The sequence below is a fragment of the Stylophora pistillata genome, chromosome 14 (genome assembly GCF_964205215.1).
Source record: "Stylophora pistillata chromosome 14, jaStyPist1.2, whole genome shotgun sequence".
Lineage (NCBI taxonomy): Eukaryota > Metazoa > Cnidaria > Anthozoa > Scleractinia > Pocilloporidae > Stylophora > Stylophora pistillata.
The window spans coordinates 11,195,847-11,212,378 of record NC_142532.1 but is presented as its reverse complement, the minus strand read 5'-3'; the positions used below and the strand labels follow the sequence as shown (position 1 = coordinate 11,212,378).

General features: G+C 37.6%; 1 protein-coding gene and 1 pseudogene across 1 annotated transcript in view; one reads left to right on the top strand and one right to left on the bottom strand.

Moving 5' to 3' along the window:
- The window catches only part of LOC148716524 (uncharacterized), a 7,524-nt gene extending 6,549 nt beyond the window's left edge, over positions 1-975 (top strand). Inside the window, exon 2 of the mRNA XM_088745675.1 lies at positions 1-975. This exon is cut by the window's left edge and continues 1,882 nt beyond it. The gene's annotated coding sequence lies outside the window, so the exon portion shown is untranslated.
- A 400-nt stretch (positions 976-1,375) lies between these two features.
- On the bottom strand, positions 1,376-5,388 carry LOC148716523 (uncharacterized; annotated as a pseudogene).
- Positions 5,389-16,532: the final 11,144 nt, after the last annotated feature.

Genomic DNA, 16,532 nt, shown 5'->3' with positions numbered 1-16,532 from the left:
AATGAAAAGAGAGCGATGTTGGAAAGATTTCCAGAGCTCTCAACTTAGCAGCAACCACCTCAACAGCAGCCACAGCATGATCAACAAAGTCTAGCTGTTGTCAAGCTTGCTTTAACATCGTCTTATGACCAAGAAAGAAGAAAGGACTACTTTGGTGTCGAACATAATGTGAAAAGAGAAACACCGAAAGACATCATTCAGTCTATCAACATTTTATCAAGAGCAATCACAAGTTCGCACAAAGATATTTTACTGTATTCACCTTTACAAGGAGATTTGTTGACCAAACTAAAAGAGGTGTCCTCAAATGCTTTTACAACTCTTCTGCGAAATAACATTGACATCTCAAGGTCGTATGCTGCCTTTCTAATGCGATTTTATAGATTGGTTCACAATTATCCATGCTTGTTGCAGTGTAAACTGCCTATTAGTTTTTTCAAAAAGCACTTACAAAAAATTGAAATTATATGTGCTGAAGACGAGGTTATTTGGAGGGAATTGTGATGACCTTGCAACTATGGTAACCATATTGACCGTTGAAAAAATGTCTGAAAATTGCACGCAACCTAGATAGCTTGTAAATCCTTGAAAGAAACCCAACTGTTGAAATCATTATTATATCCCTTCCATTTAACCAAAGCTCATTTATTTTTATAATCTCTCTTTATTACTTTATCAATTCGAAATATTTCTTGTTTGGCTTTCAATAATTCAGGTTCATAGAAGCTTCCTTTGATTTCTTCGTTGTTCAAATCTCGCAGTCGATAAGTGATTGGATTCGTGTACTGTATCTTGTCGATAATAAATATCTCTTCTGTCCAATTTGGAGTGTAGCCTTCATCGAATACTTGTCTTTTATACTTTGATATTCGAACCTTATCACCGATTTCATATTTCGGTATACGTTGTTTTGATGTTAAGATATTGTCATCACCATAGAGATTAAAATAAACTATTCCTTCGTTCTTTTTATTAGACGCTTCTGTTGGTGTCATTTTTATTGATTTATGTTTGGTGTTATTGTACTGACTTAGAATTTTTGGTAAAATGTCGAGATATTGAGTATTGTCTTGGATAGTAAACTGTTTCCACATCTTGTTTTTAATCGTTCTATTCCATCGTTCGACAACAGACGATTTCTTTTCATTTTCGGTTGGATACAATTTAACACTATTTTTATCCAACAATTCTTCAACATGTTTATTATAAAATTCTTTACCCTTGTCAGTCCATAGGAACTTTGACTTTCTTCCTTCTTTGAATATTCTTTTAAACGCTTCAGTGTTTGATTCACCCTTCTTGTCTTTCAAAGGTTCAATCCACCCGTATTTACTGAATACATCAATAACCATGAGAAGATATCGATAGCCTTTGTTCCATTTGCTGAATTTCTGCATTTCAACCAAATCTGCTGTCCATATTTCATCGATGTGGTTTACAATTATACGCCGCCGAGTGAATTTACGTTTGATGGGCTTGTGTAATTCATTTGCTAATTTGACTTGCCAATTTATTTCACTCGACGGCTTTTCATGTTTTTTTGTTTCACACCAAGACCTAATTTCTGTTTTGTATTGATGACATTTCTAGCTAGCCAATGACCCCATTGACGCTCATTCCATGGTACTGCGTCTAATGCTTTAACCATTTTACGATCAGCTATATTTTTGCATTTTTTATCACCTTTACAAACACTGTAATCAACATCATGCTGCATAGCAATTGCATCAGTCTTTCCAGTGGGTTTATCATATATTTCTAATATTTCACCGGTTGTGGGATTATATTTGACTTGTTTGTTAAGATCGTTATAAGGTCCTGTGTATTTATGACCTGGAAGAGTCCAACCACTTTTTGGTTTAGGTAATTTACCGATGAGTTCATGAATATCAACAGCACCTCCTTTGTAAAGTGGATTAGTTTGATCATGAACACCTTGAGGTGAATACATTTCCATTGGAAACCATTGTAAATAACCAATGTTTCCTCCACTTATCTTTTTACTCAAATCATTAGTGAAACTGTCAAGAGCTTGATTGAGATATTTGTTGGCTGTTTGTTTGATTTTACTCTTGGCATAATCTGATTTGATAGCTTTTGCAGCACCTTTTCAAGCAAGATAAGCACCACTGTTGGCTAATCCTTTGAAAACCATTTCACCTATTGAATGACTGTTTCCTACATTAAACAATGATCCACCCACAAACTTTGTTTTAGTTTTACCACAGTCTGAACAAATACATTTCAACATCAATCTACCATTTTTTGTTGGTTCATATCTTTCACTTCCTGGGACACATTCAGTAACTTTTTTCTGTTTTACACAATAAGACTTCATATATAAATAACTTATATTAAATTAAAATACTTTGCAATGAATCTTTCATTTTTCATAGTGTCATGTATATCAAACACTTGTAGAAGATCGAAATATGATTTACCTTTGTTCATCTCATTTGAGAAATACAAACAAAAGTATCCACAAGTTGATGTTTTAATGTTTTGAATTTGATTGTTTTGATGTAATAGAGTGATATTCTTCTTTTTAGCATGATTAACCATTTCTTGAAACGGTGGCATTCCAAATGAATCGAAGTAATTGATGACATTATCCTTAAGAAAAGTTGTTACCCAATGTGATCCTGACATGTAAGATGGTTCGAGATAGTAAATGAAAAGTGCTTGTTTGTGATTGTGAGGAACCTTTTCATCTCTGCTTAGAACATTGTTGATTGGAATTTTCAGATATTTACACCATTCAAGTAGATCAAAGTTTGTTAAAGGGATTATTGTATGGAATTTTTTTTTTTTTCACCTCTGCCATAAGTTCTACCATTTGGCCAATTACCAATAAATGGAGGTGGTGGGCCTAATCTAGGAGCTGATCCACCAGAAAATAAATTCTTAACAAAGTCAATAGCTAATGGAATACCAATTGAAGCAAGGATAGTCCCAATAGCTCCTCCATGTTGAGCCTTTGTTGGTATGTCATAAACACCTTGTCCACTTTGTAAAGCATTGAGAATGTCCTTTTTCTGTTTTTCACTTAATAAATGTTTGTATTTAATGAGTTGATCTATTTTATTCTGTGGTATGAGAAAACCTGATCCAGAAATTGATTTAACAACTTGAGAAGCACCTTCTGAAGCCAATCCAGCCAAAGCAGAAAGACCTAATGTCTTTCCAATGGTTGGCAAAAGACTTTTTCCCATCGTGAGTATTGATGTTAAAAGGCTGCCTCCAATTTGGTTTCTAATGTTTGTTTTTGATAATTTTATATCCATACCTTTATTCATTTGTTTAGTTTTTTGTAATCTGTTCATAACTGTTTTTGGAACTAAGAGTTTATCATTTCCACTTAATGAGTTTCAGGATAATCTCAATGTTATTGACTGTTTGTTATGATATGCTTTACCTAAATTCTTTTTTTGATTTGGTGATAGTTTTACATTGATTTCAAATAACTGTACCATTATAATTATATGTTACACAATTCATATTATAAAACATATTTAATTAATGGTGTCAGGTCATTTAGCTGGGAGGTCTATTCAATTGTGGTCTTAGACAATCAACAATTCATTTCCAACTTTGTTTATTATAACTTCTTGTTCATAGAGTACAAAATCATTAACTGTAAAAACACTACCAGCAGCTGCTTGTGCATTCAGTTTGTATCTGAAAACAAGCTGTTTGGGATCTCTTGTAACCTTTTCAGTTTGAAAAGTGAGATCGAAATAAATGACTCCAAAAAGAGAATTGAAATTGCTTAGATTGAGTTGTGTACCTGAATTATAATCGTTCTTACACATTGCATAACTCATCAAATCATTGAATATTCTTACTTTGGATTCACTATCGTATTCCACTTCAGGATAAAATACACCATTGCCATATTCTAAACGACAAGTTGTAAGGTAAGAACCATTTCCACGATCAGCGTTAATGTTAAAAGTGTCATATTCATATGGATTCAATTCATGATTATTGTCTTTATTTCTCTGTAAATAGACAAAATACATGTTTTACATTATCGATGGATGGACTGATTGAAAAAAGCCTGATGATCTACTACCAGCTGATTGTTGGAACATTTCTTGATTATAAGTCCACTTATTAACTTTCATATAGTTTGATAGAAACTGTTGATAAAGACTATCTTTTGGAATCAATCTTGGAACCCATAAATAAAATCAATCAATAACCACACAAGCATCATCAACAGCGGCCAGTTTTTGGACGAGATTTGCATCACTTAACAAAGTTAAAGTAAATTGTAATTGCATTGGTGGTAACATATGATCTTCAAGCTCTTCGAAAAATGAATAACGGTTGAGAGGAATGATTACGTTTACATCATTGTTTCCAGTTGTTAACAATCGTCGAGCTTCAAATCCACTGTTTTGATTTGCATTAGCAATTCTGTAATCTGTATCAAGGTACCACAGACTGTTTTTGGCAACGCTTCTTGAGAAATCATCACTGTATTCAATCAAATTTTTCAAGTTGACTACTTTATGAAGATTATCCGTATCGTAAACGATTTTACGTCCACTGTTAATAGTCATATGTTGAATAAGTGAATGAGCACCGTTGATTACTGACACTCGATCTGCTCCGAAAGCAGCACCATCAGCAAGCTTTTGAAATTGAAACTGGACCTCAAAGTAAGCATTATACCAATCAAAAAAACTACGATCGTTGACGGTGAATTTGTAATCAACTTTAGATTGTGCATTATTATTAGCATGGCTGCTAATAACATTATCAAGTTGTATTCGAGTTAATTCGTTTTGCTGTAAATATTCAATTGTTCTAAACATTACATTTATATGTTAGATTATTTTTTTTTACGTCTTACTCCATCACCACTTATCAGTCGATTTAGAATCATGTCTGTTGATTCTTTTTGTTTTGGTTTTGTAACAGAACTCTTTTGTTTTGGTTCTGTTGGTTTTGTGTTTCATATTGAATGTAATTTTTTCATTATATAATCACCAGATTTTTGAGAAACAGCTTTTCCAAGACGTTCTCCAGCATGTGAAACACCTGCATCAAGAGTTTTTTTTGCAAATGGTTTAACAACTGATTTGAATATGGCTTTTATTGGTTTAAATAAATTATCAATAATGATACCAGAACCCTTGTGTTTATAGACAAAATGACCCAATTTTGGATGATAAATGTTTTTGTACTCAATCAATCTCATAGTATTAAATAGTTATATTAATTGAGTGGTTTTAACAATAGTGAAAAAGCTGTGTCTTGTCCATTCAAATCAATAATTCTTCGTTTTCCATCAGTGATATAAATACGAATGGTTGATATTCTGCTTTTGTTTACTGGACTAAAAGTGACTCTCTGTGGTTCAAGAGTGAAACTATATGATGGTTGGATTACACTTGTACTGAAGCTGTAGATTATGTCTGTTTCTTGACCATCAACCATGCTTTCATTAATGAGATCACAATGAATGTTTAGAAGATCAGTATCTTGTGATAAATTGGGAACTTTTGCACCAACATGGGTTCCAGATGTAAGTATTGCTTTAATGAATCCAATAAGCTCATTAAAGTTACTCTCTCGAAGATCAAGTTGATAATTATTAGCCAGTGTTATTTGAACTCTAAAAATTGTTTTATCAAATTCTAATGTTATGGGATAAGTGTTATTGTCTTTTGTTAGAGATTTAATGTAATTGTTGAAATCTTCATAACTCCATACACCGGCTGGTAGATCGATTTCAGTGAAAGATGTACTGTTATCTTTACTATATTTAAGCTTCTGGTTATTGAGTGAACTGTTGACATTGAACCATGTGAAACTCATGTTTATAATTCTGTTAAGACCAATAACATACTGACGATTTTTGCCAAGAGTTATACGTTGAACAAAACGAGTTGTAAAATCTGATGGTTTGTTTTTTCCAGATTTATTGTTATAACTTGTCAAAACAATTTCTCTTTCCATTATATGATATGGTTACATTATATTTTGAAGTAATTACTGAACATTTTTGTGTATTGTTTCTTGTTTATGGTTGATGTCTTCAAGAGAGTATCAAGAATGGCTTGACCTGTGTTTCTCATTTTAATACTATTATTGCTGGCTATCATTTCACCAATGATGAGTTCGAGTTGTTTGACAAGCTGTTTGGGATTATTGTAAAAATGAACACCTGAACCTTGAATAGTCTTTAACTTTTTCTTATTATCTGAGATATATTTTTTTAACACAGAGCGTCTTATATCAATTTTTCTATTTTCTAATTGCTTTTCTGCATCATTTATTTCACCTTTATTATATCTTTTGGTAATATCACTATTATATCTTTTGGTAACATCACTTTTATATCCTTTTAATTGATTCCTTCGAGATTCAGCATATTTAATGATTCCGGTTAATTTTGTTCTTTTACCTCTTTCACTAGGTATTTCTGATAAACTTTTATCAAGATCATCATAATTAATTACATTGAGATCATCTAAAATCATGTTTGCGGCATCTGAATCTTGTAGGCCATAATCAATGTCTTCATCATAGTCATACTTTGGTGGTTCTTCAAATGAATCCAAAATTTCACCGAATGATTGATCACCATCATAAGGGTTAACTTTTCGCACCACTGCTGGTGGTTCCTTATAAGCATAAGGTGGTGGTGATATTGGAATTTGTTTTTCATCATATGGTTCATATCCACGATCATCATCTAAAAGACCCTCTACATCCATATCTTCAAATGGATCCACTTCTGGGTAATAATCAATGTGTGGAGTTATACCTTTTTTCTTTGATTTTTTTCTAATTGGAGGTGTATTCAAATTACTTTGAATAACTTCATCTAATTTACCAGTCACTGGTTCAAACATTTGTTTAAATAATGTCTGGTTTGTTTGTTGGTTGATGTTAGTTTTCTTAATAGCATCATGAACTCTATTGATTTGGTTTCTGTTACGATGTTGTGTGACACGCCATGTGCTACTTGCCGTATTTGGGCATTACCTTATTTGGTGATTTAAATAAATACACTTCTACACTCTCAATCGCTTCTTACATGTTGAAACATGGTGTCAGGAGTAAACTCCGCTTTACTTGCCTAAATTTCGCTCGCGTCTGAGTGAAAAACCAGTGGAAGCTACCCGCAAATTCTGTTCCCTTCGCCTGATCACAATTCTGAATCAGCTCGCTCCTTGCAAGCGAAAGAAGATGTCGACAGAAAGTGCCCACGAGGAGACACCCAGCGCAAGCAGTATTCAACCTTTAGCGCCGGCATATATACCACAAGCAATACCGCACAATTTTCCGCTGCCAAACGCAATGCATTGCCGTGGAGACGTCGCTGGAAACTGGGAGTTCTTCAAACATCAATGGAGCGATTACGAAATCGCCACGGGCCTCATTCACCGTGAAAATACCATTCGCCTAGCGACCTTGAGATCTGCAATGGGCCGAGAATGCCTCCAAATTTTCCTAAACCTGAACCTATCAGAAGACGACAAACAGAATATCGATAGATGTCTAGAAGCGCTAGATCAGTATTTCAAGCCCACAAGAAATGTAGTTTACGAAAGGTACGTTTTCAACACATGCATGCAAGGCAATGACGAGTCAACTCAAAGTTATGTAACAAGACTGCGAAAGTTAGCCGCATCCTGCGAATACGGAGAGCTGACTGACGATCTTATCAGGGACAGGCTAGTCATAGGACTGAAGAATAATGGTGACAAAGTACGATTATTGAGAGAAAAGAATCTGGATCTTAAAAAAGCCATTCAAATGTGCACTACGAGCGAAGTAGCCGCGCAGCAAATGAAGAAAATTCAGAACACAGAGGACAAAACCGAGGAGGTTAAGAAGCTTGTTGAAAGAAAGAAGGTTCCAAGAAGACGTCACTTCAAGAAAGCTCCAGAGAAACAGCAGAAATCCGATGATAAACCGAAGAATTCGGGCGTAGAAGAACGCCCTGGTTTCAAATGCAAATATTGTGGTCGCCCAGAACGTCATGTAAAGAGAACGGAGTGTCCGGCGTCCGGAAAAACATGCAGCAACTGTAACAAAAAAGGCCACTTCGCGTCAGTGTGTCTCGCAAGGAAGAAAGTAAATCAGTTTGAAGATATTGTAACGTCAAGTGACGACGAAATGTGCCTAACCTTGGAAACTATATCGCTAGTTGATACGAAGGCCAGACAATGGTTTACAGAAATACAGTTCTTCAAATCTCCAAAAGATGACTTCACCACATCAATCACATGTCAACTGGACACTGGAGCCACATGCAATGTACTCTGCCTAGATGACCTGTCAGCCATAACCCAGCTAGGAGATCCTCCAGTTGAAAGGTCAACGGTCAAGCTCAGGCTATTTGGGGGGTCAACACTGAAGCCCATCGGGGAATGTGACTTGTATGTGAAGCACCATAGTACCAGGCAGACACTCAAGTTTCAAGTGGTTCAAGGCAAGTGTAGACCTCTGCTGTCAGCCGAAACCTGTGAGAAGTTGCAACTCATCAAGCTCAATTCTTCCCTCACCCAGACAGTGCACCAAGTTAACAGTGCAGAGAAGCCGCTGTCAGAAGAAGGCCTGTTTAGCAAGTATCAGGACGTATTCACTGGCCTGGGACACATTGGAAATGCAAAAATAGTGGTTGACAAGAATGTTACACCGGTACAGCATTCTCCTCGTCGTGTTCCGGTAGCCCTTCGAAAAGATGTGAAGAAGAAGATTGCCGAGCTTCAGGAAAAAGGGATCATTAAGAAAGCTGAGGAACCATCAGAGTGGATAAGTAGCATGGTGGTAGTAGCTAAACCGAATAAGATCCGAATCTGTCTAGATCCCAAAGATTTAAACAAGGCTATACAGCGTCCAAAGTTCCAAATGCCAACCTTAGAGGAACTTTTGCCTGATCTAAGTAAAGCTAGAGTCTTTAGCTCCTTTGACGCAAAAGATGGTTTTTACCAAGTGAGCTTAGATGAGGAAAGCAGTAAATTAACAACTTTTTGGACGCCTCTTGGAAGATACCGTTTCCTCAGAATGCCCTTTGGGATAAGTCCTGCTCCTGAAATATTTGAAAGCAAACTTCAAGAATGTCTAGCTGATCTTCATGGAGTCAAAGTGATCAGAGATGATATCCTGGTGGTAGGATACGGAGCAACAGATGCAGAAGCTCAAATTGATCATGATCGAAATGTCGCACGCCTAATGGAGCGAGCAAGACGAATAAGCCTAAAGCTTAACAAGTCCAAAGTCAAGCTGAGAAAAGCCGAGGTCAAATTTATGGGTCATGTAATCTCTAAAGAGGGACTAAAACCTGATCCAGACAAGGTCACAGCCATAAAGAACATGCCAAAGCCAACATCCACGAGTGAAGTTCAGACCCTACTTGGTTTTGTCAATTATTTGTCTAAATTCTTACCCAAACTCTCGGATGTGTCGGCACCTTTGAGAGAACTTACCATCAGTCCAGCCAAGTTTACATGGGCCAGACAACATGATAAAGCTTTCACCACCATACAGCAGCTAGTCATCCAGCACCCAGTTCTGAAATTTTACAATGAAGAAGAGGCAACTATTCAGACAGAGGCCAGTGACAAAGGCTTAGGAGCAGTTCTCCTACAAAACGGACAGCCCGTAGCGTTTGCATCCAGAACTCTCTCTAAGACAGAACAAAGATATGCCACCATCGAAAAAGAGTGCCTTGCAATTGTGTTTGGATGTGAGAGGTTCAATCAGTATCTGGCTCGCAGAGAGAAGATTTACATAGAAACGGATCATAAACCCCTTGAGTCCATCTTCAAGAAGTCTCTGCTCGCAGCACCGTGCCGTCTACAGAGAATGTTGTTACGACTACAGAAATACAATCTGGCAGTCAGCTACAAACCTGGGAGTCAGATGTTACTAGCAGATCACTTGTCAAGAGCAGCACAACATGAAAACACAGTGCCCGAAGATACCTTTCAAGTGTTTTCAGTGGATTTGGAGAAAAGTAACCCGATGCAAGCCTTGAAGATATCCCCTGAACGACTGGAACAGCTACAGCGCTGCACTGGACAGGATGAGTCTTTGCAAGTTCTAAAGACCACCATTCTCAGTGGCTGGCCAGCTCAGAAAGATCAAGCACCTGTTAACATCAGAGAATATTGGAACTATCGTGATGAGCTGTCAATACACAATGGAGTTCTCTTCAAGGGTTCAAGAGTAATAATTCCACGTGTCTTGCGGCCTGAAGTTATGTCCAAGATACATTCAAGTCACTTGGGCATAGAAGCCTGCCTTCGCAAAGCAAGAGACTCCGTGTTTTGGCCAAACATGACTGGAGATGTACGTGACCAAGTCTCACAGTGTTCCATCTGCAGTGAATGGCAATCCCAAAATCCAAAAGAACCAATGCAAAGTCATCAGATTCCGGACCGCCCTTGGAGTAGAGTTGCGGCGGATCAGTTCAAGCTGAATGGAAAAGATTACATAGTCCTCGTAGACTTCTATTCGGATTTTATCGAAGTGAAGATGTTGCAAGAGAACGCATCAAGTGCTGTGGTTGAGTTTCTAAAAGAGCAGTTTAGCAGACATGGGATACCAGACACTTTGATCACTGACAACGGTTCCCAATTTACAAGTCAGGAATTCAGGCAGTTCGCACACAGTTGGGAAGTTGTCCATGTTTCCTCTTCGCCACACCATCACAAGTCGAATGGTAAGGTAGAAGCAGCCGTGAAAGTGACCAAGTCTTTACTAAAAAAAGCCCTTAAGGACCACAAAGACCCCTGGCTAGCACTGCTTGATCAAAGAAATACCCCTACAGAGTCAATAGGTTCAAGTCCAGTACAGAGACTTATGTCCCGACGCACAAGAACTCTACTTCCAACTGCCACTAACCTCCTGTACCCGAAAGTACCAGGAAATGTGGATCAACTACTCCGGCTAAAAAGACAGAGAGCCAAGTTCTATCATGATCGTTCCTCCCGTCCCTTACCCGAAATTGAAATAGGACAGGACGTCAGGGTGGCCCCTCTACAGAAGAACGACGTATGGAAGAGAGGTACCTGTGTTGAGAAACTCTCCGACAGGTCCTATGTAGTGAAGACGGAGGCTAACAACCACCTGGTCCGTCGAAACCGTGCTTTCCTAAAACCAGCTGAGAAACCAGCTGCGCCGACTCCCTCATCTAAGATAGTTGATCTCAGCACAAGTCAGCCTTCAAAGCACAGCTCACCGCCAGCGATGGTCCCTGGACCCAAGCCAATATCACCAGCAGTCAAGAGAACAAGGACCAGAATAATAAAACCTCCCGCTAGGCTAAGTGACTACTCAACTTAGGTCTTTGGATCTTAAAGTGCAACTTAGGCTTAGGACTGTACAGAGACATTAGTTTCAGTGAACCTTTTGAATTTTTTTTACTTCGTTTCCTCGTTGTGTCGGGTTAAGTTCGTTTTGCATTTCTATTATTTATTTTTTGAAATTTAGTTTGTGGCCATGTTCAGCTTTGTTTGACAAAGAAAGGGAGATGTTACGATGTTGTGTGACACGCCATGTGCTACTTGCTGTATTTGGGCATTACCTTATTTGGTGATTTAAATAAATACACTTCTACACTCTCAATCGCTTCTTACATGTTGAAACAGTTTCCAAGATTAGTTTTACTTTTCGCTAACTTTTGCCATTTTTTAAGACTCATATATAATATAAGTTTATATTATAATGAGAATACTTAATCACAATGTTGAAGATAACAATAATGTTAACTTCAAGCAGGAACATAAATTAATGCCAGATAGATGTTTTCCAATGCTTATTTGTGGTCCAAGTGGTTCTGGTAAAACTAATTTGCTTCTTGATATGATCTATAGACTTTTGTATTTCGATAAAATATATCTTTATGCTAAAAACCTTGAACAAACAAAATATCAACATATGATGCAAACATTTGAGACTATTTCAGAAGAGGTGGGTTACCCAATTCTTGAAGTAAGCAATGATGAAATTATTCCTGTCACTGAAATGGATAATGAATCACAGAAAAATTGTTATATTTGATGACTTTGTGAGTGAAAAGAACCAAAATCCACTGATTGAATATTTCATCAGAGGAAGACATAAGAACTATTCAGTTATTGGCCGTTTTTATACTAGAGACGCATTATCCGTCTGGACGAACTTGGGCAAACATTTGTAGTTCGTCTGGTAGTTCGTCTCTCGTGTAAAGATGGGCATAAGACGCATTATACGTCTAGACGAACTTTCATTTGAAGTGCGTCTTGAACGACGCACTTCGAAAGGTAGTTCGTCTGGACGCATAATGCGTCTTTGTGTGTAAAGACGGGCAACGGACGAATAACGTTAAGAAATGAGACCGTGTCGGAAAAAAGCCAGCGGTTATCCGCCCAAGAAAACAACATGGCGGAGTCAAGTGCAAAAGAGCGAAGTCGACCATGGACAGAAACAGAGCTCAAGTACTTCGCCCTTGTTCTGGCAGACGAAACAAACAAATTTGCTTACAAACTGGACACGCTTGCGTTGAAGAAGACTGCAAACAAACCTGTCTTCGAGGATATAAAGAAAGCCTTTGAGGAGCGCATATCCTCCGAAGAATTTAAAGAAGAAAATGACAGAGAACATCGTCAGTCTAAATCGAAAAAGGCTTTAACTCATCTTAGAATTGATGTTGAAAAGCTTCGAGTGAAATTTAAGTGGATAAAAGATCAATGGCGTAAATACACGGATCGCATCAAGAAAGGTAGTGGTAAGTCACCAATAAAAGAGCCTGAGTGGTACAAAATCATAAATCCAATTTTTTCGGACACCCATGGTAACCTGGAAATTGCTTCCAAAGCAAGAGATGTTTTGTCTCATGAGAATTCAGACACAGACAGTGACGAAGAGCAGGCAGAAACAAGTCATAGCAGTTATCAGGAAGATGATGGTGAGGAAGAGTTAACCTCCGCAAGTGAGAGTGGAACCGAAGGTGTTAAAAGGAAAGTTTTAAAAAATTCATTGGACGTAAAACCATTAGGTCGTAACAAACGAGTAAGAAGTCAGTCCCAGGCCATAAATGAGATTGCAAAGAGTTTTCACGCACTTGGAGAATCACAGCAAAAGCGTTGTGAAAAGATGATGGAAGCAGACAAAGAAAGGCATGCTGAATTTCTTGCTTTTCAGAAAGAGCAAGCGGAATTGAATAGGCAGCATGAGCTAAAGATGCTTCAAATCATCATGAAATATTCAAATCCTCCACCCAAAGGAGCACAGCAGCATCTCCAACAACAAACAATACCTGTGCAGCCTCTTGTACCTTATTACAATCCAATGCCATATAGCCATACCCCTCCAACCAATCAAGTGGCAAGTGATAGCCAAGATAGCCACATTTTAGACATGGATAGCCAGAATGATCAAAGATCCATGCGTTGGTATTAGCAAGAGTTCCATTAAGGGTGGGGGACTCATGTTTATGGAGGAGTTGGTGGGGGACTTTTCTTTTCTATAGACAGGGTCCTCTATCACACTTATCTTTATTGAGCAATACTGTGAATTTAAGGGGGCATGAGCTTCCCTCTTGCGTATTGAAACCTCAGACATGTTATTACAGGCAGTTGTGTTTACTTGTAATCCATTTATTGTCAGTTGTGATAAAGGTACCAAAATGTAACCAGTAATCCAGACACTAACATCATTACTGTTCTGTAATTGAAACAAACCATTGTTACAAAGTTTAACGGAACTACAACTTTATAACACTTCTATAGAATTGGATGTATTGGTTAGGGACTGGTCATTATTTATGTAAAGGGTGGGGGAGGGAATTTTTTTTAAGCAATAAGTTTTATTCTTGACCCACCCCTGAAAATTTTTCATTTACTGTTTGACTCACCCCTCAAATAAATGTTATTTTTTAGGCTATGACTCCCCCCCCCCCCCCCGCCCCAGTATGCCCTCTATGAGGATGAGGTTAACAAGAAGTTCCAACAACAAATAAACAAGAAAACAGCAGCAAAAATACTTGTTATTCTTTGAAACCAAGGCTGTTTTGCTTTGGACTGTCATGAATTGGTTGGAAATACCATTGAAAGACTTGAAATTATGTAAAAACTTATGTCAAGTAGGTAAAAATACCAGTTCAAGTCTTTCATCATAATATTTCAAGCCAATAATTCATATCAGACTGTTAAGCAGTCTCAAGCTTTTAACCAACCTCGGTTTTTGAGAATGACAATTAAGTATTTCTTTTGTGCTGTTTTTGTTTAGTTGATATAAGAACTTCATGTTCATTTTTGTTGTTGTTGTTTGTCCTCCTATTTTTGCCTTAATACATGTCATTTTATACTGCCTTCAAGAATATTCCATCTCCTTTCATATAAAAAAATAAACCTGACCCCCCTCCCTATGATTTTGTCCTACTCCCCCCTTTTTACCAGTTTATCTAGTTGTTTGGTTGCTATAGCAAAGAGTATTTTACTTCCAGATTACTTAAAATAACTTGAAATAGCAGTAATTTTTACACTAATGGATGAAAGGAAAGCAAAACTTCTGGTTCATACTTAATGTATCAACAAATATTATTTGCTATATCTATTGTGAAGGGAAAATGTTTGAAAAATATTTTAAATATCAAATTTGAATCTATTTACATGTAACAAAACCTGTTTTCCATCAAATCTGCTAAGGATCAAGTAAAGTTCAGTTTCTCAGTTTTTGCCTTTGTTATTAATTTGAATACAGAATCAAGGGGCTGCATTTCTTTCCTCTCTGATATCCCACAACCAATTGGCAACGGCTTCTCTTGTTGTATTTCCATCATCAGCTTGGGCATCTCCATTTCGAATCAGATTAAGTTCATTGACCTGAAGTCTCCACCTGGGGTTACAGGGATCACTTCGGTGGATGCAAAGATTATGGAGAGCAATGCAGGTCATGATGATGAGGGAAATGTTGTCTAAATGACATTCTGTCTTTTTGTAGAGAATTCTCCACCGCCCCTTTAACATTCCATAAGCATGTTCAGAAACTACCCTTGCAGAGCAAAGTCTCCTGTTAAAATACCTTTGCTTAGGTACCCTTGTCCCATCTTTGTATGGTTTTAGAAGCCAGGAATGGTTGGGAAAGGCTGAATCACCCACAGTGGTAAATGGAATCTCCCCATGAGGGTCAAGATTCAAAGACCTGTTAGGAAGCACGTGACCAGATTCGATGTCAGAATAAATACCACAACTTCTTAAAAGCCTAGAGTCATGTGTGGATCCTGGGGCGCCCACTGCAGCCCACATAAAACGCTTGTTATAACCAATGAATCCCATGTTTGTAACTGAATACCTCTTCTTGTAACTGTAAAAGTTCTTAAGTTTAGTGCTTACGTAAACATGAAACCCATCCCACGCCCCAACACAAGGAAACTCCCAATTTCCCAGAAAATTTTCCAGTTCTTGACTCCACTCTTGTAGATTTCTTGGCAGGTAAACGAATCTGTCATACAAACATCCCACAATGGCCTTACAAACGTCTTGGAAAATGATGTGAGCAGTTGATTCTGCAACCCCAAAGAGGTCTCCAACGGTCAAAAACGTGCACCCGTGTGCTAGTCTGTATAGACATAAAGCCAACTGGGTAGCAGGCGGAGTAGGGTGAGGCTTCATGCGAGTGGGCTCCTTCACGATAAGGTCTTTAATTTCGTTTAGAATAAATTCAAAAGTGTCTCGAGACACCCTTAACCTTTTCTTGAAAGATTCTTCATCCCAGTTTTGATATCCGTTTGTCCACCACTTTCCGTCCCTCAACTTATCATGACCACGCTCGTTTCTGTCGCTTTTTGTAATCACGATTGCTGACATAACAGCGGGCTGTGAAGCTTCAGTTTCGAACTCCATCTCCCTACGAAAACGTTTCTTTGCCATTTCTTCCTTTAACCTATATTGGTCACCTAAAAACTCTTGTTCTGCCTTTCTCTTACGGGAAAAAAATTTGAGAAGTTCAAGCGCGGCCGCCATCTTTAAATTCTACCGCCAAACAAGGCACACTAGTGCCCATTCTTTTTTTTTTCGCCGCGCGGAATATCTCGTTCGTCTTTCGTAGTTCGTCTTGTTATTCGTCCCGTCTTTACACTAGACGCATACCACAAGAGACGCATTATCCATCTGGACGGATAATGCGTCCTCTAGTATAAAAACGGCCATTTACTTAAGTCAGAGTTTCTATAGGACACCAAAGGATATAAGACTGAACTGCAGTCATTTTTGTATTTATGATTTTCCAAGCAAAAATGAAAGAAATATGATATGTAGAGAAACTGGAATTCCAAAAGATAGTTATCAAAAAGCAACACAAGAGCCTTATTCATTCGTATATCTTGATAAGATAAAAAAATTTACTTCAAAGAACTTTGATGAAAAAGTATAATGTAATTAATATATATATATATAATGAGTTATTCAAATGGATTATTAAATTATAAATCATCTAGTAGTGGTACTTCAAGAGGTCAATGAGGATTACCAGGTGTAGGGTTTAAATTGACTGCTTCTGGTGATTATGACATGGAAAACAAA